This window comes from Chelonia mydas, chromosome 7 (genome assembly GCF_015237465.2).
Source record: "Chelonia mydas isolate rCheMyd1 chromosome 7, rCheMyd1.pri.v2, whole genome shotgun sequence".
Lineage (NCBI taxonomy): Eukaryota > Metazoa > Chordata > Testudines > Cheloniidae > Chelonia > Chelonia mydas.
The window spans coordinates 10,161,299-10,188,074 of NC_057853.1; the positions used below are offsets into that span (position 1 = coordinate 10,161,299).

Here is a 26,776-nt window from a genome sequence, read left to right on the forward strand (position 1 = left end):
ACAGAATTTTAGCTTGTAAATACACTCAAACCAAAATGCAGGAGATGTGGTGCTAAAGATTAGGTATGTGCTTAACTGTGAAACTCAGTGACAGAGAATGTTTGGTCTTTTAGGGTAAAATTAGATGCATATTTTCCTTGCACTGCATGCAAGCATGGTACAGTTGTATACACAAAATTCACTTAGCAACATCCTGAAACAACCATGCAAGTGGCTGTGGAGTAATTAAGTAGTTCAAAGTTCTTTGATTAATTCTAACAGTTAAGCATAACTGGGGGAAAAAAATCAAATTAGCTTGGTCCAGTACAGGAGAGAAAGACCTGCTGAGACTCTGCATCACGTATAAGGTAAAGGGACCTTACACAAGAATGTATTTGTTGGGTCGGGGGTGGGAGGGGGAAGGTTTATCTGAACCCGAGGAATGTTCCACATTTTATTTGATCGAGGGGGCAGAAAAACAGCATGCATGGAGTCTGATTTTCCCTCAAAACTGGTCCAACCTTTAACATCTTTAACAGTTAGCCTCTGTGCTGCCCCGCCCCGAAGCTCCAGGACTGCATAGCCACAGAAACTGCTTCTTATATTTGAAAAGGGAAGGAGCCCTTCTCCAGCAGCTGTTGAATGCCACTTTCTGTGGCCTCGTTTCTCTTTCCCAGTAATGCAGTTTATGATGGCCACCACAGTTCTGTGCTAGAGGAGGCCCTATATTTTTATGCTGGGAGTTCTTAATAATTACAGTCTACCTAGGAGTCAACCTAATTGCCACGCAGTAAATCCTAATTTACAAAACCCAGTCAGAAGAGAAATATTAATGAAATTAACCCAAATCAAGTGATTAAACGGAAAACTGAAGGCTAAATCAATAAATGATCAGTAAACCTCAGGCCTACTGACAACAGCTACTCCACCCTTATTATTGATCTTTTTACTTTGCTTGAATATAATCTCCTGAATCGTGACTGAATTAGCTTAAAGCACACCTAGCCAGGATAAACCCTGCTTTAGTTTTAAACATTATCTGGGGCAACCGTTGAACATGGGATTTTATAAAATAAAGTAACATGCCTTATGCATTCATTTGCATGCCATTATCCAGAATGCCCTTCCACCTCAGTTGCTCCTTAGTGGTCTTGGTAACTCAATTCAAAGAGCAAACTACACAATTTGGGTGTGATTGTGGGCACTCTAAATTTTCCCTGTCTGGGAAAAGGTAATTGTTATAGGCAGGGCCAAAAGTGCAACAAATCTATCTTATTAGTGCCCGGGTTTAAAGAAACCTTAATTTAACTGACATGTTAATCTCGAAACAAGTAAGAAAACTAAACCATGCATCTTCTTTTGATAAATTTATTGATCAAATATGTTACACCGATGTTCTCTACAGCACCATTATGGTACTGTATATGTTCACCCTGGCCATAAATCTTCAGCAATATTCCACATGCCTCTGCAGCAGCTTTATTGGAGACGGGGAGTTTAGTAGAACACAATAAACCTTCTTGTTATTTATTCTCCATTAAAACAGAAGTCACACTTTATTGTATCCATTCCTAGTGAAGACAAGTTCCTGCCTCCCAGTGGACAAGTATAATATGCAGACTCTTGTAATAGTATTGATAATGGATGGAAATTGTACATTTTATAAGGGAGAAGACAGGTTATTTAATGTTTTATAATACTTGTGCTGATATCATAGCTTTCCCCAAACTGTACTTTCATACAAAATTATAGTCTTTCCTAGTGAATGACCTAACTTGAAACTATTTAGGCTAGCTACAGCGGGACAGATTGACAGTGGTAAACTGGCAGAGGTCCATCGTCTTCAAGGAAGCTATACCGATTTATATCAGCTGAGAATCTGGCCCAGTATTGTCACTACAGAGTTTAAATTTGCTTCTTGACACAAACAAGTCAAGCCAGATAGATCAACAAGAAAAAAAACGAAGATTTGAGAAACTAAAAAGAGTTTTCAAGTTGGGAAGGAAAGGGGTTTAATCTACTAGTTATCTCAGTGTAAATGCTGCTAGAGGAAGGAAACAAAACTGGGAACAAGTGAAGGAGAGAAGACCAACCATCAAAAAAAAGAAATTTTGCTTATGGATTGGTAGTTCAGCCTGCAAAGAATTCTGGAAAGTAGGGTATTATACATAAAGCCATCAACACTTGTTAGACACAGGAATTCAGTACAACCGCCAGCAGGACTGGCTTTGCAAACTTAACAAAATTATCCACCTTTTTCTCATTATCACTGTCCCTTAGTTGTGTGTAAATCCACTGATACTGTTACGACCCTTCTTGCATACAACACAGCCTCCTTTGAAAAACTTACTGTACTTAAAGGGGGAGGGGGAAGGACATGTATAGTCTCCTACTTCCCCCCAATCCATCTGTAGTATAATGAAGCAATTAAGGAGAACCCAAACTGGGTTTCATATTTGGATCAGTAAGATGACAAAATGGATTAGATATAAATGATACAACATGAACCCCAAACTCTGTGTAGCCATAAAATACAAACAAATAGCAATTGCTAGCTAAAGTTGATCTGAAATAACATAGGCAAAATTTGTTACCATTAAGTAACCTGCCACGTTGTGTATACAAACTGCCTCTTACTTGATAGCACCTGTCCCCCAAGGAGATCATCATCAACGTGGTCGCTTGCTCTAAGAAAGAAAGAACTAATTCCTTGTACTGCTGCCGTCACTTTCTCAAACAGATTGCCATTTTATTACACTCCTTAAAATATGAAGCAGGAGACTCCTTTTCCTGAAATACACTGGCTAGATAGATGACGCCCTTTAAAAAAAAATATATATATATATATTTTTTTTGCTGTCCAGGATCCTGTGCAATGTTGTTGCTTACTTTGGAGGTGGAAACAAAATAAAATGGCAAGCCAGATCTCCCCATTCCAAAGGGAGTGGTTTCCCAAGAAAAGCATAGTTTCGTTCCTTTCCTATTTCCTTTCAGCACCGTAGACAAACAGGCAGCAGACCTGCTACTAAAATCAACTACAGCAGCAGGGACCAGTGCTAATTCAGAAATATCTGTTGCAGCTTCTGGGCAGCAGGTGGCCTTACTTGGAGGCTACCTGAAGTGTTAAAGTGATTGAACATTTCTGACTTCTTAATTTGGTGGTAGAGGGAAGCGAAGTATTCTGGAACAGCACTTTTTTTTAAAGTTTGAAATGAGGTGAGACCCCACTTACTTTACTGAAAAATAAGGTAAAATTGCAGCCTTATTCTGAGGATTAAAAATGTATTTCCATATTTTATTACTACAATTATTGTGGAAAGAAACTTGCCCCATAGATAGCAGACATCTTAAAAACAAAAATTTGTGAAAATACAACCACACCTCCACCCCCAAAAACCCGTAAAAACAAAAACCAAAGACTGACAGGCAGCCCAATTGTGGAAGACACAATGCCAAAAATAATAATCATAATAATTAACAAATTGTTCACTAATACAATAGATCATTGTGAGCAGAGGTCTACCACAGATGTGATCTAAACTTAAAACTTGGAAAAGTTAGGATATTGGAGCCATGATATATAAAATCTAACCCTAGTTCCAAATATTTGATTTAGCAAAGTACATATGGTTGTTTCTGTTGGGTGTAACAAGCATTTTTCACAGAGTGAGGAAATACGGTAAACATCTGCTAATCATACCCACAAAAGAGGACATTGTGTTTAAATCCAAGGTCATGTTAAGAGCTTAAAATTAATTAATAAAACTCAACAGTAATATTACCCAAGTTTCCAACAACCTCTGCTTCCTGACACTCCAGGACCTATTCATTAAAGCACCACTTATATATGGGGAGTTTCTTGATATTATTGCAGAATTGTTACAAGAGTTTTCGGCTATACAATACAGGCCTGATTTAGAAGTAAAGTTTATCATGTTACGCTATCCGTCTCTGAGTTACTAGTGTAGCATGTGGACACAGTTTGTGAACATATGCAAAAAAAATTAAAATGTTGCAATGTGTGGTACCCCAAAAGGAAGTCTTGCATTGCACGCATCTGTGTCCCATGCAATGGAGTTCATATGGTAATCACTCAGTCTGTTGAACTGAAAATTAACGTTCACTTGTGAAACCTGACATCAAGGGCCTGGATGTAGTACCTGCATCTTCCTTTGGACGTTTTTCTTCAGAAAGAAAAAAAACTGTTTTCAAGGAATGCTGTTTTCTGAGCTGATTCTGTGGTCTGTCTTGAGCTCTCGGTCTGACAGAAAGAGCACCATTACAGAGGAATGGTTAAGTTAATAGCAAATCAGGGGACTATTTTAATATTTTGAAACCATTTTACTTGCTGAGAAACAAATTGTACAAATGTTGCTGAACTCGTAAATGGATAATGGGCCTCCTTTTCCTTTCACTTATGCTAGTGTCAATCAGAGTTGCTCCACTGAAGTAAAAGGCAAATGACTGGTGTAAATAGGAAGAGAAGGGAAATGGAGATCTACTGAAAAGTGGTTTTCAATTCCAGAATATGCCTTTTCCAGTAATATAACTGTACTACCAATGATTATGGATTATTTCTCTTACAAATAAATTTGGCTTGTTGGCTGGAAAACCTGAGTGCACAGATGTCTGTTCATTGAATTTCTACGCATCCTTCAAGTGTAAAGTTATTCCCTCTGTTCCACAATGTTAAAACCATGACACTACACACATTCTGTACAAATTCCCCAGCATAATGTATTATTTCCCTGTCATTGTTTATCATTTGTACTGCAATAGCACCATAGCCAATACACTACTAAAAACTACACACTTTTATGGTAAACAGATGTTCTGGCTTTGGTAGGACTGACTTATTTTCTATCAAACCAATACAATTTGTGCCTTGAAGACAAAAAAAAAAATCCTGTTTTTTTTTATTTTTTCCCTACTTTTTGAAGACAGTATGAAGCCTGGTGCGATGGCCCTTATGGAGAGAGGCAACCTTTGTCACCGCAATACCGGGCAAAAGGCTACATATATACAGAATATAAAGAATTTGTTTTCCTCTAATTTAAAGTCTATGAGTATATCCAGCACTATTCCAACAAGTCCAACAAACAGCTCTCCCCAGGCACAACCCTATTCACTATTATCTTTCAATCATTCAACAGAACAAAGAGACCAAAAGTCATCAAGTTTATGGAATTCATCCCATCTTTTAGATGCTATTCTTTTTAGTACTGCCATTAAAAGCAGGTTAGACAAACACCTGTCAGGGATGGTCTAGATAATACTTAGTCCTGCCGTAAGTGCAGGGGACTGGACTAGATGACCTCTCAAGTCCCTTCCAAGCCTACGATTCTATCATTCCATGTCACTCAATCTAGTGTGCTAGTTTTCTATATTGGAAGGTGCAGGTGATTTCCAGTAATATAATATCAGATGATTTGCCACCAAAAAGGATTGTAGAAACCAGTATAAGTTGGTGCTTTGGGCTGGTAAGCCCCAATAGAAAACAACCTTGGAGCTTATGGGAAGTCCCTGTATTATTTAATTCTTAAGTGAGACTGTAAGCTCTTTGGGGCAGGGTCCATCTTTCTGTTCTGTGTTTGTACAGCACCTAGCATACTGGGGCCCTGCTCCAAGAATAGGGCTCCTGGTTGCTACGGTAAAACAAAACAACAGTGTACCTCTTCCCCGGAGCTCCTAATTTTTGGATGGCTCCATGACAGGTCAGGGGGTTTCTCCACATCTCTAGCACTTGTCTGTATTGTTCATGTTGATTGTTGGGATACTGATTGGTATCCAGTGCATGCAAAAAATAATCTTCTGGTGAATTAAATAGAGACAGAGATCCAGAGACCTTTTTAATTGTACGTCCGATTTTGTTCCAGTATTGGTCAAAGAGATCCCCAAATTCTGACTCTATTTATGCTGAAGTGTTATTGTTTCAGGTGAAAACATGTGCCTTACTTTTTGGTTCCTTCTGTCTGGTCCTCTATACTCTGTATAATCTCCAGGAGTAAACAAATGAAAGCAGTCAAAAACCCAATCTGACTCAGCATGAAAGTCTGAGCTTTTTCCAAAACCACAAGTTCACAGACACACAGAACCGCGTTTCTGCCAGGAGCATTATGAGCAGGACAGGCTAATCTACTAGAGTGCTTATCGTGGGACTGTAGCCCAAAAACCTCCTCTTAAAATGTAAAGGGAGAAGCAGAGGCTGTTCACTCAGCACTATACACATTGCCACTCAGTACATCCACTTTTCTCTTTTAATGACCATAGTGAGAAATATGGGGCCTGTAAGTAAAAGAAGCCAGTCCCCAAGGATGTGCGAACTGTGAAACTGCATGGGATAGCTCATTGTCTGCCGTGTCCTTATGTCCCTGATGTGGTAACCACCCGTGTGCAGAACGGTAAAAACATAGCTTGTGCATACACACACCACTGTATGCATGCAGCAGTAGGTAGCAGTGCGCAAAGCAAAGCGTGAGAAAGATTTTCATGAACAGAAGAGGAGCGGCAGACACCCCACTGGAGAGGTGAGGTGGGGAGTGGCAGAAGGGGGGAAGACAGATGACCGTGAGCAGAGGGGAGCAGTGGAGAGAGAGATATGGCAATGGGTGTCCACCTTGACAACTCTCAAGCCGCCTATTAACACGTGTGTAAGACTCCAGCACTGGATACAGAGGCGGAGTTCAGCTCAGCCTGACCAGCTCTTGCAAAATTTGGCTGATATCAAGGTTTTGTAAATCCAGTTCCACCCATGATTAAACTGAGCCTAAGTCCATGAGTAAGAGAATCACAGAGAGTGTCACACTGTATTATACTAAATTTCAATTCGGATACATCATACAGGCTTCATATTTGTGGAAGAGACACAAAATAGTTGGTTACGTTTATATGTAAATTCATAGCAACGGATAATAAGTTGCAATAAATAATGGTGGTTAAGAAATTCATTAGCCATTCGGGCATCATATTTAGGAAATGTATCACTTTGATCTAATGTATTTCAATGCACTCTGCTATCATCCACATTAACAACATTTTGCTGAGGTGAAGGGCTTTTTAATCCAAATCAGAAAGTGAAGTTTCTGCACTGATGCACTAATTTATAAATTATAATTAACAGACTTACTGCTAATCAGATCTCATCATACCTCCCCTAAGGCCCAAAAATGTGGGAAACAACAGAACAAATGATCAAAAGGTGCCTCAAGCCAGCCTCTAAATGTGTGTCTAATTTTGTGGACATAAATCCATGCATTTACATGCATGAAACTGATAGGAAGCATGATCTTGTGGCCAAGGCACATGAACGGAAATCAGGAGGCCTGGGGTCTTTTTCCACCTCTGCCACAGACTCCCTGCATCTCTTTGAGCAAATGACTTAAAGCCTAACATTTAAAATCAGGTGCAGTCACTTGCTTACAGAAAAAATTGTATATGACTTCACATTTTGTTTGTGCATGCAGTTGCACACGCAAGTTAATCATGCAATTGTGTATGATATTCTCATCTACAGTTGCCTATCATCAGGCCCTTAACACATTGGTTGCTTCTCTTTCCCCCCTCCCCCATCTGTAAAAAGGGGATAATAAAATCTACTTAATTCACAGCAGTGCCATCCTGCCAAATGCATTGAAGTTTGTAAAGTGAGCCAAGGTTGTCATCTAGATTTGATAGGTTTTTAACTCCAGGTTTTGCACATGCAATGCAGGGTTTTATGTGCACAAGAACTGGTGTGTGCAAATTTTGCCACATTTAAAAATTTGATTCAGTTAGAGCCCAAAAGGATAACTAAATTTTAATGTGGGACCATTAAAACTATGTGGAATTAATTCATCCTAAGCATAAATTCCATTATTTATAACCTTTGCCTCAGGAGATATTTAACGTTATCAATTATTTGTCAGCTAATATCAGATTTAAAAGAGGCAAATTTGGTTTAAAGTTAGGAATAGGTCTCACTGCTTTATGAAAAGTACAGAGTTCTATGGTAACACCACAAACTTCTACAAGTGATTCTAAAATGTTGTTTGGGGCTATTTACTAACAAACTATTGTAGTTTTGCTATATGTTAAATGAGGGGGTACTTGGTTTTGGATATAATGCAATCTAAAGTAGATTAATTCAAACCTAGATCAACACAAATATTATTTTCAAATAATGGATTAAATATTCACTATGTAGATAGATAATAGCCATTTTGTAGAAACGAAACTGGATATAGCATCGGGCACATAACAGAAACCTCTGACACATTAGCTGTACTTTTCATCTGCTAAGAACAGAGTTAAAATGGGTCCAGGAAAACCCAAAGCACACCGTAGAAAAATGCACAGCACACAAACTGGAATGTTTATGAATAAGGTTCCTTGCGCATTCCACTTAGGGACATTAGTGGAGTCCTTTTCTGGTTTAGAGAGTTTATTCCTTGTGCCAGTTTCTATTTTCTATGTAAATCCATGCAACTGCCGTGAAAGCAACCATAGGTTTCTGGTAAGCCAAGTTTTCTTTGTTAATGAAGAGTAAAATGCACAAATTCACTGCTGAAGAATTACATGTGTGTATTTTCACTTAAGCACGAACAAGTTTTTTGTGAGGTGAACAAGAACTTGTAGTCCCAGGGAAATGTATAAGCACAGCTCTTATTCTTGTACAGTATGTGAATTTTTCTTAACACCACTGAATGATCAGCTTCTCCTACAATAAAACTTCTGTTTTTCTTAGAATGGAAATCCTAACTCATTTTCCACAATGCATATTAAAGTTGCAATCTATTACAAATGGAACTTTCTAAAAATCTAGAAACAAAAAACAGACTGTCATTGAACAGACATCGACAGGTATCACTAGAACTGAAAAAAACATGGTTAACTCACCAAACCTACAGCCTCCAAGTTCCTTAGCAAGCCCTGAAACACAGGTGGAAGGGAGATTTCCCACTCTGACCCCACCCTGGTGAAAGGAAGTTAGGGGGTGTTCTCCAGCAAAGGGTTCTTAGCGCAGGCAAGTTTGGGATTGTCAGTGTTGTTGTGATTCAGATATGGCATGATCTGTACCCACTGCTATAAAGTTGCTTCTGAACATGCCTATACATGTCTGGAGAAGAGAAGACTGAGAGGGGACATGATAACAGTTTTCAAGTACATAAAAGGAGGAGGGAGAAAAATTCTCCTTCTTAACTTCTGAGGATAGGACAAGAAGCAATGAATGGGCTTAAATTGCAGCAAGGGAGATTTAGGTTGGACATTAAGAAAAAACTTCCTGTCAGAGTGGTTAAGCACTGGAATAAATTGCCTACGGAGGTTGTGGAATCTCCATCTTTGGGGATTTTTAAGAGCAGGTTGGACAGACAGCTGTCAGGGATGGTCTAGATAATACTTAGTTCTGCCTTGAGTGCAGCGGACTGGACTAGATGACCTCTGGAGGTCCCTTCCAGTCCTATGATTCTATGTCAGTTTTGCCTTCAACACTGTAGGACAGCATCAGCCTCCATGTAGAGAGCCCAAAAGTTTGGTTTTTAAACTACCTTGCATACAAGTTATAGTTTAGGGGAACGCACAACAGGTTTTGAGTATTCTGTATTGGCTGGTATATTTTTAGTTCTTGAGTCCATTTATCTAGATCAAATGGGCATTTAAAATAACTTTCACATGACTAAATCCCAAACTAGTGGTACTGGGGAATCTCTCTTTCAAAACATCTGAGGCTAAAGGCAGAAAGAAGGCTCTCTATCCTCAATGTTTTGCCAGTGCTAAAGCTGCTATTGTGCAAAAAGCACAATCTCTTCCTCAAGACACTGAAGGTTTTCCTTTCCATTACCAAAGAGCAAGGAAAATAATCCAGTAACCAAGAAAATGGAGGAGCTTGACAGAGACTGCTGTTTAGGAAAACTATAAGCAGTGGCAAACAATACACTTTTCATAAGGTTGTAAAGTAATATAAAACAGTGCTTAAGTCGCTAGATGAAAATAAGGAATGGAACAAAGACAGTGTTAAGTTTACTTGGAATTGAAGGAGAAAACTGAGTTGGGAATATGGTAGAATTCTCGAGACCAACACAGAGAAAAGTTCTGTTTAGGACATGTTCCCACACCTACTGAAGTCAACAAAAAAAAACCCTCCCATTGTTTTCAGTGGATTTTGGAGCAGGGTCCAGAAGATTGCCCTGATTATCAGAAGGCCACAGAAATATACTGTAACCGGAGACCTTAGAAATGTAGGGCTGGAAGGGACGTCAAACATTCATCAAGTCCCACACCCTATGCTGAGGTACTTACAATATATACCAATTGCTTTAATAGTCAGCAGCATAAAGTACAAGGGAGGTTTAGTTCTAATAGCAACTGCGACAGCAGCAAAAACGTATACTTTTTAATAATAATTAAGCAGCTTACAGCTGTCATATATTTAAATATATTTTTCACAACTAACTGTGCTGTTTATCTGTTGTTACGGAATCACTGAAATGTATTCCACTAGTGGTACAATTTCAATATTTCATTATTTCTTTGAATTGAATGTGCCGCGCCACCATATAGACTACGCTTTTAAACAGTGTATGGGTCTGTCTTCAACTCTTGCAAAATCTCATCACTGCAAGGTAGGCAAGCACAAAGTATTAACCTTAACTATTCATCTTCTGGGCTTTCGAGGGTTAAAGTCAAGCCTCTAACACGGTAAGGACCATATCCTCAGCTCCTGTAACTTGGCATAGCTCTACTGATTTTAATGCTAATTTACACCAGCTGAGACCGTAGCCCATGTTTGGGGGGGGGCTTATAAATTATAACATTTATTGATCTTTAAACACTGAACATTCAATATGTGGATGGCACATACAAGCAGCTGAAAAAAGCCATCAAGGCAGGATTAAGCAGGGAGGACAGTGAGGATGCCCAGTCCAGCATAAAGCACGTGTCCTGCGGGTCCTTGGCGCCTCCCAAGTGGGATGGGACTCCCTCCCAGTGGAGGCTTCATAGCATGGGTCCTCAGCTACCTCCCAGTGAAAGACGACGACTCCACTGGCAAGCTAGGCAGAAAGGATCAGGGTCTGCAATACAGTTGCTTCAGTCGCCCGTTCACATCTTAGACCGCCACACCACCATCCATGCCGCAGGAAGCAAAGGCAGGATTTTCGGTCTAGCCACAAGACAGGTACTGTGGAAGCGTGAAGGTTGTCATGCTGGATGCCACAAGCCTAGTAACCAGCTAAGACTGTGCCTGCAACAATGTGGCAACAAGACTGCTGGTTCAGACCTTAGAGGTATCTTGGCAAAATGGAGTGAGAGTGATTTAAAATGTAAAATAATCCCAATAAACACGTTTAATGATGACAAGGAGAAATCAGAGTAACGGGGCACTGACCATCAGGAGCAATGAAAAAAAAATCGATGGAGACATGCCAGCGATGAATTTCCCAGTATCACTTCCACTGAAGTCAGTAAGGTTGCATAATTGTCACTGAGAGCAGAATTTGACCTAATATGGTAGAGAGAGAATCAACAATATAGACTTCTCTTTCCTATAAACAACTTTGACCAAATATTGTGATTTCCCCATCTCCTCTTTTTGATGTAAAAAGGTGATTTATGTACTTTCCCTATACAAACAGTTTTGTATTTTAAAAGTTATTCTTAATGTGCAATACAGCACATTCCTCTGACAGTCAATGAAAACGTGCATGGGTCACGATGCTGCAGCGGAATTCATGATTCTTTCGCAAATACTTTACTAATATTGTAACTATAATATGTCTACCACCTACTTTAACTTAAATTTGCTGACATAATTAACTGATCATAACCTCTGGAAATGCCAGAGGTTCTCATGAACAGATATATTTTATATGTTTTTGCACAATAGGCCCTTTCCAAAATGCTGATTTGATCACTGATTATGGATTACTCACCTCCCTCAAAGGTGCAAAAGAAAGGTAATAGCTTGCATGTGGGTGAATGAGACTTTGATGTACAATAAGCTTCAGATTTACTCTTTTTGGTCTACTCTAGATTTAAAAACAAATGCAAGCAGAAAAAAAGAATTATAGATTACCTGCCAAAGATTGAAAAACTCAGTTGTAAAGGGGGGGGGGGGAGGAAAGAGGCATAGAAAAAGTTTTATGATTTGTAGAGTCACAAATCAGTACAAATTAATTATTCTTTAGCGAAAGAAGAGGCTTCTTTATTTCATGAGGAAAAGCCCGCTTCTAAGAGAAAACACTATCTGTTAGCATCTCATGCTGAAAGCAGACATCTTTGGACAGATTTGTTACAGTTTTCTAGATGCTAATGTGTAAACAGATTGTAAAATTATTTTAGGGCTTTATGCATCTTATAATAGGATTTAATGTGTTTAAGAGGTAGTCTTATATCTCTTTAACAAAGAGGCTTACAATACGGTAAGAATGTATCAGAAAAAAAATACTTCTAACAGATAAATCCTCTTGGCAAAGGCTGTAATCTTTCAAACTTAATTGGTGAACTCATTAATGAACAACTGCCACTACAAGAAGAAAGACTATTGTCAGCGACTTATCGAGCACTGAGATAACAAACTTAATTATATTGTTTTCAGTGGATTTACATTTGCTTCCTTTAAGAACTCTAGATTTTTCTAAACATTTGCTCCTTAGCTGTGTATGTTTTTCCCCCATAACAGAAATGAAAATCAAGTGTACAATGAATTAAAAGAGATCATCACAGACCTGGACTGAATAAACCACAAGATTAAAACTTTTGTCTTTATTATCTACTTGTAAAAAGTTACAAGCCTGTGAAGTAGTTAATTTATGAGCCATGTTAGTAATTTGTTCCCATTTGATCTGAGGTTTAGCAGACATGGTTTCCTGGGATGTATGAAGATAATTTGCAGGTCCAGCTTGGCTCCTGAGGGGGCACTAACTAATTTGACACTATAACATGACATTGATGGCAGGCACACACTAATGACCAAACTGCAAGATGCTCCTGTCATCCTGTCATTTCAGTGAAGAGCAGGTTTTTTCTTTTATTGCCAAAAAAAAAAAAAAGTACAGAGTAGTTCAGACATGCACTATAATGAGAACCTTAGTGTTTACTTCCAACATACTAACCACTGACTAAAGCTCCCATTTGTCTGATTATGGTGGCTGATTAAAGTTAGTCTCTTGAATAGTAAAGTCACAGCTTAAAACGGGGCAAAAAGAACAGCCTTCTATGCTACATAAAACTCAGAAAATGGCCATTTTGGTTTCAAGCTGCTTTATTTTCATTTACTTACATGGGAAAAATAGAAAATTAGATTAATTTTTATTGTACTTTTTAAACAACATATATGTCTTTGTGGTGTTTTAATATCTGCTTCAGTCAGGACATAAATTCCATGCAGAAATGGTGCTATGGAGGAAATTTTATTTTCATTCAAGAAGCATAAATAATAAACAATATTTTCTGAAGCAAAATTTTATGCCAAATATTTTAGAAGTGTTAAAAAAAATTACCCACTGTTATTAGATTTTATTAGGAAAAGGAATTCCATGAAATCATAGGCATTTGGAGACCATGAGAACTTTATACGTGACAAATTACTTGGGTGTTGGCGCATACAAAAACATTAAAAAAAAAGAACACTGATATTTTCCAGAATCTACATGTATATGCCATTGTAGGGTCTGATCCAACACCCAATATGGATTACATGTTAATCTGAAATAAATTCAATATGTAATTTTACTTCGTAAATCAGCACAGCCTTTCTGCAGGACTACTGACCACAATCTTTATCAGTTCATAAGTAAGCAAGTTTCCCTCTGTTAAATATATAGGTTACGGTCAAGATTTTCAAAACTGACTAGTTATTTTGAGTGCCTGTCTTCAGACACACTACAGGGACCGATTTTCTCAGGGTTAGTGTTCAGCACTTTCTCAAAATCAGGCCCCTTCAAAGTCTCAAGCTGGACACCCAAAATACCTAGCTAGTTTTCAAAATCACAGACTAAAGCTATTGATTAATTTTAAAAAATGAAGTAACGAACTTGGAAATGTTACATGTATTTGCCACAAATCAGTATGAAAGCAAAGGGAAAGAAAGTTTCAATACAACCCTAGGTCAGTCTGAAAGTCGTTACCAGTTAATGGCTCTCAAGTGGTCTATGTTCCCAGAGAGTAGTTATCCATGGTTCACAGTCATGCTGGAAGGGCATAACAAGTGGGGTCCCACAGGGATCAGTTCTGGGTCTGATTCAGTTCAATATCTTCATCGAGGATTTAGATAATGGCATACAGAGTACACTTATAAAGTCTGCGGACGATACCAAGCTGGAAGGAGTTGCAAGTGCTTTGGAGGATAGGATAATAATTCAAAATGATCTGGACAAACTGGAGAAATGGTCTGAAGTAAACAGGATGAAGTTCAATAAAGACAAATGCAAAGCACTCTACTTAGGAAGGAACAATCAGTTGCACAAGTACAAAATGGGAAAAGACTGCCTGGGAAGGAGTACTTTGGAAAGGGATCTGGGGTTATAATGGACCACAAGCTAAATATGGAATCAACAGTGTAGTGCTGTTGCAAAAAAAGCGAACATTATTCTGGGATGTATTAGCAGGAGTGTTGTAAGCAAGACATGAGAAGTAATTCTTCTGCTCTACTCAGCACTGAGTAGGCCTCAACTGGAGTATTGTGTCCAGTTCTGGGCACCACATTTCAGGAAAGATGCGGACAAACTGGAGAAAATCCAGAGATGAGCAATAAAAATGATTAAAGGTCTAGAAAACATGATCTATAAGGGAAAGCTGAAAAAACTGGATTTGTTTAGTCTGGAAAAGAGAAGACAGAGGGAACGTGATAATAGTTTTCAAGTACATAAAAGGTTGTTACAAGGAGGGAGGAAAATTCTTCTTCTTAACCTCTGAGGATAGGACAAGAAGCAATGGGCTTAAATTGCAGCAAGGGAGGTTTAGGTTGGACATCAGGAAAGACTTCCTGTCAGGGTTGTTAAGCACTGGAATAAATTGCCTAAGCAGGTTGTGGAATCTCCATCATTGGGAATTTTTAAGAGCAGGTTGGACAAACACCTGTCAGGGATGGTCTAGATAATACTTACTCCTGCCATGAGCGCAGGGGACTGGACTAGATTACCTCTCGAGGTCCCTTCCAGTCCTATGATTTTATGATTCTATGTTAACTGAGTCAGTAGTCTCCGACATGGTACACCATACCCACATCACAAAATTCACAACTACATTAGGAACTAACTTGCAGTCTTGTCTGGCAGTCTCAGGAGAAGAGTGATCACTGAGGTTTGCCCATGCTGTACCTGTTCTGTGGAGCTTCTGTCTTCAGGGCTCTCAATGGGAAACCTTTATTGCTTCTGACTTGCACAGATAAATAGCATTCAGGAATGGATTAAATTCAGTTGAGTTTGATATTTGGAATTCCATGTTGGTAATCAGCCCTTTTTCACGAGAAGGAACGGTGCATAGGTTTCCCAGAAATGCCAAAAAGAAGCAGATTTTGATCAGCAGCCTATGGCTAAAATTTAAAAACCAAAAAGAGATTCATCCTCACAACAACAGGAGTGTTTTGTATATGCCCGATCGCATAAGAGCATATATTACTTTTCCAAATGATGGCAAAGCAGTGCATTGACAAATATTTTACTCATGACCAAAGAATTCCAAAACTTGATTTTCAAACCGCTTTTGTCTAGCCTGGCACCACAAATACACCACAGAATGCCACTGACTTCCAAGATGAAAGTGAAAGTAAGTGTATCAGAAGCCAAACATATCAGAGGTGCTGGCCCTGGAACAATCTGTATAGTGGGGGTGCTGAGAGCCATTGAACCAAAGTGTAAACCCTGTATATAATGGAAACCACTTCAAGCCCAGGGATGCGGCAGAATCCCTACTTCCAGGCCCTATGAAACAGATATAACAAACACTTGATACATGCTATTACATGTCACTTGGAAGGTACAGGAATCATATTATCATCAAGATAGTAACTCCGGCACTCTTCCTAGAAATACTTTTGTAAACCATGTGGAGGCAACAGATGATCAAGAAGAGAGCCCCCCGAATCTCACAGGCAAGCCCTTTTCACATCAGAAGATATAATTCTTGTCTACTTTCACCTCTTTGGAAAAGAAAAGCAGAATGACTGGAAAACGCTTCTGTATCCATGGAACTGCCATCAGCCTTCAAACAGCAGCATAACTGATACTTTCCAAGTGGCTGGGAATGGACTGGTAAGTGGTCTCCTCGTAGGCTACATGACCAGTCCATACCAGCTCCTACAGAACAGAAAGACACATGACAGACTACCCAGTGAACACGTGCCAGTTCAACTATGCGGGTGGGAAGCAGTGACAGGTGGAGCTATGGCCACTGTTAACGAAGGCAGCAGACGCATATGAAAGCCTACCCCTTTGCCAGAGGTTATGATCTGATGGTAGTCTTGACAGTCAATGGCAAAGGCAGGGAACCCACCTCCTTCCCTCTTGCTCTGTGCCTCCGAAAATGACACTGAAGCAGGTGAGATGTAAAAGGCGTTGGTCCCAGTAGGGAAAGCAAAGGAAGAGAAGCACCCTGTTAACCCGTTAGAACAACGAGTGACTTTGGGGACAGATCAAGATCACTGACTGAATCTGACCCTGGCTCTAGGAGAGGGCCAGGTTTTCACATCAGATTGTTTTGAACAACCACCCAAAGCAACACCTCTTTCCACCTGCTCCCCTCAGTCAATGCCATTTGAATTAGCACCCAGTATTGCTGGCTGGCCTGTCCCCCTACCTCATTTTCTAGATTCTTTTCTTTTCACCAGGTTCCCAACAGTTCTTGCTTGTCTGTAGCTGCTGCTGCTCCCTTAACCCCCAACACAGTCCAAGAAGACCCTGACTCTCAAAGCAGGTAATTAGGGCAGAGTTGAAACATTAAAACTCCATCTGAAACCTAACTGCTAATTGATATTTAAAAAACAAATAAAAGAGATAAGGGCTTAATTATTTGAGTCTTTAAAACTGGCAAAGTTGTATGGTGTAAATGCAACTCTTGGACCATAACTAACTGAGATCCAACTGAATATCACACTGAAAAAGGGACTTCTTCAGTTCTCATGTTAGTCAAAACCTCCCATTTCATGTCTCCGTGCATATAAAGAAGTCAAGTCAATTTTTTTCCTCCCCCATGGCAACAAAAGAAAGACTTACATCGTTCATTCATAGACTCATATGGATGCCTCTTAGACATACCATATACCCATTAAAACTTGCATAGGGTTATGATATATTTGTCTCAGAGTTTTATCATAAAAGTATCAATTAGCTGGCTACTGGATAAGAAAAAGTAACCAAAGCAACAATGTGTGATCTTGTCTTTCAGGTGTTCCACATCCAAGTTAACATGAAAGAAGTTCTCTTTCCAGCGTGGGTTTTGGCAGGAGCAAAAAATCTGTGCATGAACTCACTTGTACAAAACAGCTAGTATAAGGCCAGGAAAAGTCAGTTTGTAAAACAAACAACAGATTAAGTGATGAGACTCTCACATTTATCTAATATAATCAACATTCACTCATGACATCAGAATTAACCACACTGTCCTTTGGGTAAAATACTGTCTCAAGTTCAAGGTGCACCAGCAGTCAGTGCAGTAACTCCCAGATCACACCCCTATGTACTCCAAAACTGTCAGATGGCAATGATAGGAGATTGCAGCAAGAGAAGTTTGGGTTTGACTGTGTTTCAGAGACTACGTTCTAAAGAAAGGAAATGGTGTTCTGTGCACTTGCTTGGTCCTGTAGAATTCCAGTGACTCTCTTCTTATTGGACTGCAAATCCAATAACATCTGCGTAAGAGTGAAGCTTTCAAATCCATGATTTGTGAGGGGATCAAAAATTAGGCAAAAAGGTTTTTCCATCAGCCCTGAAAGAAAGCTTGTTCCACAGAGTTCATGTCTGAAGGGAATACAAGTCCTTGGCATGTGCCTAATGTAGGCATTAAATAGAGACAGAAAGGCATGCCCTTAGATTTAGACTTCTGACATACTACCAAAAAGAAGAGCCATAACCAAAAAATGCTTCATTTTACAAGAAAGATTCTTGGCTAGGTTGCACCTTGGGTTTCTGGGCTTATGTTTATGTGCTTTTTGAATAATTCAGCCAGTTACGTCTCCATGTACCATAAGAAGGTGATTTGATGTAGTAATTACCTGTTACTCTTGACACAGTAATTAATACAGCAAAATACCACAGTACACTACGTAAACTTAGACCACTATAATTAAAATACACGTCTGTTCAACAAACTGTTTAGTGTGGGAAAGAAGAAAAAAAAAACCCTGAATATGCGTATTTTTCTAACTGGAAAAAATATGGTTTTGAATCTGCCCCTTTAATAAGCTTCCCTCCCCCATTACAGAAAAGTTATAATTCAAAAGGGCTAGAGAACAATATGAACAATGCAGAGCAATGCAGATATTTTACATATCAGATGCAAAGTGTAAAATAGCTGACACTCTCACATTAAGGGTTTGGGGTTGGTTTTTTTTTTTTTGGTTGGTTGGTTGGTTTTTTTTAAAACACTCAAGAATACAACTTGGAAGGATATAGTTTAGGAATCACATTGTTTTCAGTTAGACAGGAATTGCAGTGTAAGAGCACCCACCTGGATTTGATGGCTTCTGCTACTTTCCAAAATCCACAATTAAAGACAGTCCCTTAAAGTGTTGGGTTTGTTTTGTTTTGTTTTGTTTTTTTTTTGGGGGGGGGGGGGTGAGGTTTCCTTCCTAGCCTCAGATACACAGCAAACTGGATTAATGGCTTGCACTTTTCTTGGAAACTAACAAACAGCAACACCAGTGGAAAAGGCGTTCACAAACTTTTTGGAGGCATCAGATGCTCTGTTTCTAGATTAAGCCACCACAGCACACAATGACCGTTGAGAGGAGACAGAAATCTACATACAGCGCTAAGTTTAGTTAATGAAAAAAAAGACAAAAACAAAAAGGTTCCTTGTTCAAGAATCTACCGACTCAGCACATTCCGTCGATGTGTACCCAGAACAGAAAACAGGGTGTGATAGAAAAAGAGAATTTAGACCAGTGTAACAGATAAATTAGTAACCTTTACAGTGTAAAATACTCTCTGCACTAGTCCATAGTAAAGGTCTGAGTTACTGGAAGCGCAGTTAATCCCTATCTTCCAGTTGAACATTTTTTACTGCTGTTTCTACATTATAATGCCTTGAAAAGTTTATGGTTTGAACTAGCACCTGAATACAATGTAATTTTGTTTGCATAAGCTGGCAAGGGATAAGAAAACATCACAAGTCAGAGCATGTAAGACTCAAGTGATACAGAGGCAAAAAGGTATCCTCTCTGTAATGTCTGGTGATCTTATTTAAAGATGATAAATTCGGTTTCTTACAGACCTTATCCTCAGTGACCTCTGTACCCAGGAAATAACCAGTATTCTGATTAAATGATCCCTGACTCCAGTAGAACTTTTAGAAATGCAGCCAAGAATCCACTGGCTGAATGTATCATTGGAAACTCTGGCTTCCCACTGGACATCCTTCGATTGCAGGGACCATTAATCAGAGGAACACAACTCATAAATCCTGCTAAAGAGAAATGAAGGCTTCTGTGATGTTTAAGGAGTGTCAGAACTACTCAACTCTTCTCCCACTCCATTCAATCAGAAGAGAAGAACTTTAATTTGCTAGTTTAAAGAAATCTAGAAAGATAACTTAAGAGGAAGAAGGGTCTTGCAGAAGAAAGTATCTGGAAGAATTAGAATTCATATCCTCTGCGGCTAATGTGACACGTGCTTGTTTAGGACATCTGATCATGACTTAAGAATGGTACCCCTTGGGGTCTACTATGCAGTTCCCTGAGCACTGCGAATGGAGCAAGTGAATTACTTGGCCAACCAAGCAACCAACCAAATAGGCAAACAAGGAATACAAGCTTCATCAGAATGATAGAGCCATTTATAGGCATCACTCTTTTGACTAAAGGCCTTGATAAGGGCATCCCTTTCATCCCAGAACCTGAATGAGGTGACCATAGGAGAAAGGGGATCCCAGATGCACTCCACACACCAAGCGCATGGTGGAGGACTGCAGAAGACACTCTTGCACTATAGTCTTCTCCATAACATTTTCCTTTTTTTATTCCTGGAGGTGAAAAAAGAAGCCCTGACATCTGACTGAAATGCAGGAGGAAGCAGAAATGTGTGACTGAATGTACTCACTCGGAGGTGGAGAGAGTACCAAGGACAGAACATTGAAGATCCTATGGGTTGAAAGGTTTTGGCTTCTCTCTCATTGGTGCAGCTATCTGTCAGACTGGAAGTGTGAGGGAGCAGAAGCACTTTTGCCATTTGTTCTTTCCATATTGTTTGAAGGAATCTCTAGGTAAAAGCAATGAACACAAGTGACACGATAGCACCAGTGAATATTCATACCGCCAAGGACAGCACGTATAAATGCATTGCAAAACATCCCCTTACAGACACCACCACTCTCAGTTCCTTGGACTAGTGCTAACACCTAGCTTCTGGATCAAATATTTAATACTGCTGTTGCTACAGCAACATGTCTTGAACACTTCATGACTTCAACTAAAAGCTGATTATAATATAATTTAGAGAAGCGACTTAAAAAAAGCTTCTGTTTTGGCTAGAATGATTTTTCTTTTAATATGAGGAAAAAGGCGGGGAAGAAAAACTTTGGCGGCTACCTCAATAATTGCTACCCATCAATTTTATCTATGTATTACGTACATCTACATTATTTCCTTCATATTAACTTATTTCCTTAATATTTACAATATTGACATTTTTTCCTCCCCTAATTTGACTCTTATCGTTCACAGACTTTTGTCTAGGAGTATGCAACAATGCCATATGGCTCCATTATCTTTCTTCATTAAGTATTTCTGCAATTTAAACAAAAAAAAAACAAAAAAAACCCCACACCAATTCCATTCACCAAACACTAAGTACAGTGCCGGAAAGTGACTGAGAAGTTTAGTGAGATCCACAACACTTACCATTTCAGAAAAATTCTTCTTTCATGCTTATAATGAATGAGGATGAAAAATAAAATTCATTCCTTAGATTTCTTCAGTATGTGTAAAAGTGCTTCACACATATAATTAAGTGGTAAGTTGAAGAATGCTTTTTCTTTTCATACTTTAATTATTCATCAGGTACAGCATTGTTTTACCGTATTAAATGTTTGATGTACAGAAAAGTCTATTCTTTCAGAAGTATAATTTCATCCTCAGTTCATTTATATTCTTTTTAATAGTAGCTAAAAAGAATTCTTCTAAATCATTTAATGTGATATTCTTTGTTGCTGAGAAAATTCAATCTGTTTTTTCTTCAGTTTTAACTCTGTTTTCTTACAGTTAATTATTTAGGTGGTTCCAACAACATGTTATTACTGTTGTTGAGTCATATATATGTTGCCTGACTTGTGTTACACTTCATCTTCCCCCCCCCCCCCCTTTTTCTTCTTCATATGGTTGGGATTCTGTAAGAAAACATTTTGCTAGAACTTAAATTTACCTTCCTTTAAGTTAGCAATTCAGCAGATCAAGACTAATTTTTTTTTCAGCCTGATAAAAATGGCTATAAGTAAGTTTTAATTATTTATTTAATATAGTTTAATTGCAATCTGAATGGGATGCCAACACCTCAGGCAGATGGCCATGACATTTAACTTATATAATTAAACGTAAGGGTGGGGAAACATAAAACAATGTGTGTTAGTTTCAAGTTTTATTTTGTTTATATTATATATATATATAAAATTTACCTTTCCTTGCTTCAGCTTCTGTCAGGGTAAAAACTGTATAAGCTAACAACTTTGGGGCTATAGAAATCTGGTTTTGCACCATTGATAGGAGTTTTGTCATTGACTACACCTTGAGCAGATACCAGCTCTAAGGCCAAGATTTTGAAAAATAGGAGCCGAAAGTTAGGCTCCGAAACAGTGATCTGATTTCCAAAAGTGCTATAACTTCCACTGACGTCAGGGGGCACTAAGCAGGTTTTAGGAAAAAGAGCCCTCAATTAATGGGTTAAAAATAAAATAAAATAAAAAAATGAAATAAAAAATAATCTGTTTTACCCAACATGAGCTTGATCCAAAGCCCACTGAATTCAATAGAAGTCTTTCCACCAACTTCAATGTGCATTAGATTAGACCCTAAATGGTATAAATTTTCCAAATATCTAATACATGCTATAATTACTGAACACAAAGCAGGTACATGTACATGAAAATGGTCAGATGTGTAACAGGTCACTTAGTTAATTTTCAGGTGTTCTGATTTGGGCATGCATTAAGGCAACAGACTGTGCATTTTTGCTAATGCAATACAGACCATCAGATTAGAAAATCTGGCCCTATTTACCTGTATATATTGGGACACAAAGATAGGCACAATCAGAGGTGCTTGACCAATTTTTATAGCGGGGATGCTGAAACCAGAAACCATGAAATTTGGTTGTTATTACTACTTCAAGCCAGGGGGTGCTGCTGCATCCCCAGCTCTCCTGGGCATTATGGCCTATTAGACAATAGGCTCAGTAAAGACTACAGGATCAAGCCCTTCCTTGCCATATGAACTTCCATCTTTGTAAATTATTATTTACAATCTGTTGAGTCCATTAATTGTGTTTTATTCTTAACTCACTCCGATTTGTCTACGTAGTGCAAAGGACCTCTACCCAGGGATGGTTTTACGTACTATACAAGTTGCAATCTTTTTATATAGAAACAGTAGTAAGTGTTCTTCTTGGGCATTAGCAAGGCTCACACCTCAAGTATTTGGAGAGAAAAAACAAGCTGAGGTAGCTTTCTTTTTTTACTTTTATTCAGCATTTTGCACATTATCCTGGGTCAAATTCTGCATTCAAATATGCATGCATGTATGCAAAATTTGGCAATATCCTTTTTAAATGCATTACGAATATCCTCACATCTCAAATTGCTAAGTGATTGCTCCCCCCTCCCTTTTCTGAATCTCCACTATCCAGGCCAATCAGCTTTCAATACAAAAAGGATTACAACTCATATCTCCCTCGGTAGTGCTGTTACTGTGAAAAAAGCAGGTGCAATTCCCAAGTACACATACGGACAACCATTACAATATGAAATACGCATGCAATGATAGGCAAGGTGGAACTGTAGGTGAATACGCTAACGGTTGTGATATAACATTTGGAGGCCTAACTTGAAACCTGGTTTGCATCACAAGTGAAAAGAGTTTAATGATCGCAACCTAGCTTTATACTGGCCACATCAAAAATTTCACATAGTTGTCCATATCCAATCTTTGGGCAAGAAAGACTAGAACTAAAGTAGCAGAGCATTATAGGAGACAATGGGAGTTTTGCCATTGACTTCCACAGGACCAGGATTTCACCCCAGGTCAGGTCAGAGTTCTGGGGAGAAGCATGTGTTGCCCCAGTGTGCATTATTATACCTGCCTGTAGCCAGTGTTCTCTGTCTTGCTCTTTTGTGAGCACTGAAATTCAGCCATCTCACAAAGCTAGTTCTATTGAAATATACATAATACACACACAGAATGAGAAAGTATTTTACACTTGAGAGCATCAATTCTTGATATATCATACTCATCACCCAACATTATATATTATAGGCTCAATAACCACAAGTCCATGATCACAACAAAGGAGAATGTACCAGTTTCCATTCATTTTAAAATCCCTTGATCATTCTCTAGAGAACGTTTCTTCCTCTGTCATTGAGAAAGTTAATATAGCTAGAGTCATGGAATAAGATTCATCAGTTAGATTCATCAACAGGCAATACTGAAGTCCAAGAAATGAAACTGAAAATGTGTCAATTTTATCCATTATTTTAAAGACAACAGTACCTTTAATCCACTATTTTAATTCTACCTCCAACTGTATTTATAAATATATATTGTGACAAAGTTCCTCCTCCACCTTGGTGGGTCTTGCGCTTATTGGCGGATTTGCTCACCTTGGAGCTTCACGGCAGCCCTTAGTTTGGCCGTTTTCGTTAACCCACAGTCCAGGTCAGCTCCTCCTGTGTCTGACCAGGAGTTGGGAGGATTTGGGGGGAACCTGGGCCCGCCTTCTACTCCAGGTTCTAGCCAAGGGCCCTGTGGAATGCAGCTGTCTAGAGTGCCTCCTGGAACAGCTGTGTGACAGCTACAACTCCCTGGGCTACTTCCCCATGGCCTCCTCCCAACACCTTCTTTATCCTCACCATAGGACCTTCCTCCTGGTGTCTGATAATGCTTGTACTCCTCAGTCCTCCAACAGTATGCTTTCTCACTCTCAGGTCCTAGCGCCTCTTGCTCCCAGCTCCTTACATGCGCACCGCAAACTGAAGTGAGCTCCTTTTTAAACCCAGGTGCCCTGATTAGCCTCCCTTAATTGATTCTAGCAGCTTCTTGATTGGCTGCAGGTATTCTAATCAGCCTGTCTGTCTTAATTATCTCCAGAAGGTTCCTGATTGTTCTGGAACCTTCCCTGTTACCTTACTCAGGGAAACGGGACCTACTTAACCTGGGGCTAATATATCTGCCTTCTATTACTCTCCTATAGCCATCTGGCCCAACCCTGTCACATATCCACCCTCTGCTCAACACTATGGGGTTGGGCAACTTGGGTCGTCAGGCAGTGTACTCGTGACAAGCCATCTGCATTGCCATGGTGGCTTCCAGCCCGGTTTTGTATGGTGAATTGGAAAGGTTGTAGCGACAGAAACCATCTGGTCACCCTTGCATTCTTCTCTTTATTTCACTGCATCCACTGGAGGGGTGCATGGTTAGTCAAAAGGGTAAACTGTCGTCCCAGAAGGTAATAACGTAGTGTTTCCATGGCCCATTTCACAGCTAGGCACTCTCTTTCAACCACCGCATACTTCTGCTCTCTTGGGAGGAGTTTCCTGCTGAGGTAGAGGATTGGGTGTTCTTCATCTCCGACCATCTGAGATAGGACAGCTCCCAATCCTACTTCAGATGCATCTGTTTGTAAAATGAATTCTTTGTTGAAGTCTGGGACTATAAGCACGGGGTTACTGCAGAGGGCTGTCCACAGATCCATGAATTCTTTCTCTGCAGCATCTGTCCACTTCACCATGTCTAGACCCCGGGCTTTTATCAGGTCTGTCAGGGGACTCGCTCTGGTAGCAAAATGGGGAATAAATCATCAGTAATACCCCACCACACCCAGGAATGCCCAGACTTGCTTTTTCCAATTCGGCCAGGGCCAATTTTGGATAGCCTCTAGTTTGTTTAGTTGGGTCTTGACCATGCCCCTTCCTACAATGTAGCCAAGGTATTTAGCCTCGGCTAGCCCTATAGCACACTTGGCTGGGTTGGCTTTGAGGCCAGCCCGTCTTAGCGTGTCCAGAACCGCTTCCACCTTTTCTAAGTGGGTTTCCCAGTCGGGGCTGTGAATAATCACATCATCCAGGTATGCTGCTGCATAACTGATACGGGGCCGTAGGAGCTTGTCCATAAGACGCTGGAAGGTGGCAGGGGCCCCATGCAGTCCAAAAGGAAGAACAGTATATTGAAACAGACCCTCTGGTGTACAGAATGCCGTCTTTTCTTTCGCATCTTTGGCAAGGGGAATCTGCCAGTATCCCTTTGTTAAATCAAGTGTGGTCAAAAATCGGGAATTGCCCAGGTGGTCAACTAACTCGTCGATACAGGGTATAGGGTATGCATCGAATTTGGATATCTCATTCAGCTGGCGAAAGTCATTACAAAACCTTGTGGTGCCATTGGGTTTGAGCAACACCACAATCGGGCTTGACCACTGACTGTGGGACTCTTCGATGATTCCCAGCTCCAACATCCTTTTTACCTCTGCCTTGATCTCCTCCCTTTTTGCTGCTGGGACCCGATAGGGCCTTAAAGTTACCTTTGCCCCAGGGTCTGTGATAATGTGGTGATATGCTTCGGTGGTCCGACCTGGTTTGGTTGAAAACACGTCCTGGTATCAGTTGATCATCTCAGTTACCTCCTTCTTCTGGTTTGGTGTCAGATCAGTGGATATCCTGATCTACTCCTGCATGTTATTTCCCTGGATTGGGGTCTCTTGGGCCACTACACACGCCTCTCGTTGGTGCCAAGGCTTTAAGAGGTTAATGTGATACATTTGTTCTTGTTTCCGGCGTCCTGGCTGCCGCACCTTGTAGGTTACTTCCCCCACGGGTTCAACCACCTCATAGGGCCCCTGCCATTGGGCCAAAAGCTTGCTTTCTGCCGTGGGTACCAACACCGTCACCTGATCCCCTGGTTGGAACTGTCAGACTTTTGCCTCGTGATTGTAATGAGTGCACTGGGCCTCCTGCGCCTTTTCCAAATGTTCTCGTACAATAGGGGTGACCCGGGCTATCCGTTCACGCATCTGCAACACATGATCAATTATATTTCTCCCTTCACTGGGTTCCTCTTCCCAGATTTCTTTTGTGATACCTTGTATGCCACGGGGGTGGCGTCTGTATAATAATTCAAAGGGGGAAAACCCAGTTGAGGCCTGAGGTACCTCCCGGATTGCAAGTAGGGTAGTAGGGTGTCCCAATCCTTCCAATTCCAACTTAACACTTTCCTTATCATTGCCTTGAGGTTTAGTTAAACCTTTCAACCAGCCCATCGGTCTGCGGATGATAGACTGAAGTTCTCAGGGTATATGGAGCAGCGTACACAGGTCCTTCATTAGCTTCGACATAAATGGGTTACCTTGGTCTGTTAATATCTCCTTTGGTAGCTCCACTCGGGCAAAGATCCCTACCAACGTTTAGC

At 39.9% G+C, this 26,776-nt stretch overlaps 1 protein-coding gene across 35 annotated transcripts in view; it reads right to left on the reverse strand.

The window, feature by feature from the left end:
• Positions 1-26,776, reverse strand: part of FOXP1 (forkhead box P1) — a 499,998-nt gene that overhangs the window by 312,179 nt on the left and 161,043 nt on the right. For 5 of the 35 annotated variants that reach the window (XM_043551443.1, XM_043551440.1, XM_043551450.1 and 2 more), the window contains one exon: positions 20,208-20,366. The exons of the other annotated variants lie outside the window; for them this stretch is intronic. The gene's annotated coding sequence lies outside the window, so the exon portion shown is untranslated. The remainder of the gene's footprint in view (positions 1-20,207; positions 20,367-26,776) is intronic. 35 annotated transcript variants of the gene reach the window in all.